This window comes from Mizuhopecten yessoensis, unplaced genomic scaffold, assembly GCF_002113885.1.
Source record: "Mizuhopecten yessoensis strain PY_sf001 unplaced genomic scaffold, ASM211388v2 scaffold1883, whole genome shotgun sequence".
Classification (NCBI taxonomy): domain Eukaryota; kingdom Metazoa; phylum Mollusca; class Bivalvia; order Pectinida; family Pectinidae; genus Mizuhopecten; species Mizuhopecten yessoensis.
In genome coordinates this window covers 1,398,161-1,399,425 of record NW_018404269.1, presented here as the reverse complement: position 1 = coordinate 1,399,425, position 1,265 = coordinate 1,398,161, and positions in this window count along the sequence as shown.

Here is a 1,265-nt window from a genome sequence, read left to right as displayed (position 1 = left end):
CATAGAAAGATGCAGAAAAAATATTAAACAGGATTGTTGATAAAAAGCATTTATACCCTATTGCCTATTTCATCCTCCTCATAGAACAGCATTTTGTCCATTATTGGATAGGTATCGAACATCATTTCACATGCCTTACATTTAGTTACTTAACTTGATGAATTGTGAGATGATGAAGGAAAAAAGTAAGTAAAAATATAAAGATATATTTATTCTGTTGCTACAAAAGTTCTATGGAACTATTCTCTATTATTGTACTTGTCAGAAAATTCATACAAGACAGACTACTTTAAACGTACTTATTTTGGCACACTTAAATTTTAGCACATAATCAAATTTTAACAGCATATTGAGAAATTGGCGCAATAAAACATATACAATTGTAGTAAATGTGGTGTGTGTAATTACACACCATCACTACATGCAGTAGGGAACTACTCTCAGGTCCCAATATTGGTTTGAAGTTGGAGGAAAATCACTCGCGTGTTATCAGGATGTAGAGACCATGCTGAGATGTCACATAGATGTTGCCGGCACCATTAGCAGTCTAAGGGAAATAACTCTCCCCAAAAATTCAATTCACTACCCTATTGAGATCAACATACAGGAAGTTCAACTTGGGCATTCATGATTTAGTGCAATTTCTAAAGTGCGAAATGTGCTAAAATAAGACTACCGCTAGAATATTTCAGTAAACTGTAATTAGGATCAGGTGTGTTTCTAGCAAAGGCCACAATTAATTGGTTATGTCTCGTGTGCATTAATACAAAATAAAACAAGCAAAAAATCTGGAAAGCAATCAACCTTTTGAAAAATTGTTCACAAACAATAAGTACAGCAAATAATCATAATATCATTGTTTGATATCAATTTTCTATATTCTGTAACAATTTGTTGAGTTGAGTGAAATAAGGTAAGGTACACGAAGTTCTGTTTAATGACAGAAGAATTCTTCAAAATGATGCACTGCAAAAAGGATGAATTAATGTAACGCAGCTATTGTGATATAAATGTTCCTGTAACTGGACCTTTATGTTTGTGGTATTGTATGTATATATCATACCTGTATGTTTCTGTATGTAGTATTTAGCTCCAGATAAACACATGAAGGCATGCCAATACGAGGTTTAAGCAGGAAACATATTTTATGGGAACGCTTTCTTCCATTTCCATTCTAGTGAAAACAGATTCAGCTCTGAATGTTGTTGGTTAACAATGTGTTTTTAGGTCACCTGAGCTTTAGCTCAAGTGACCTATTGCTATCC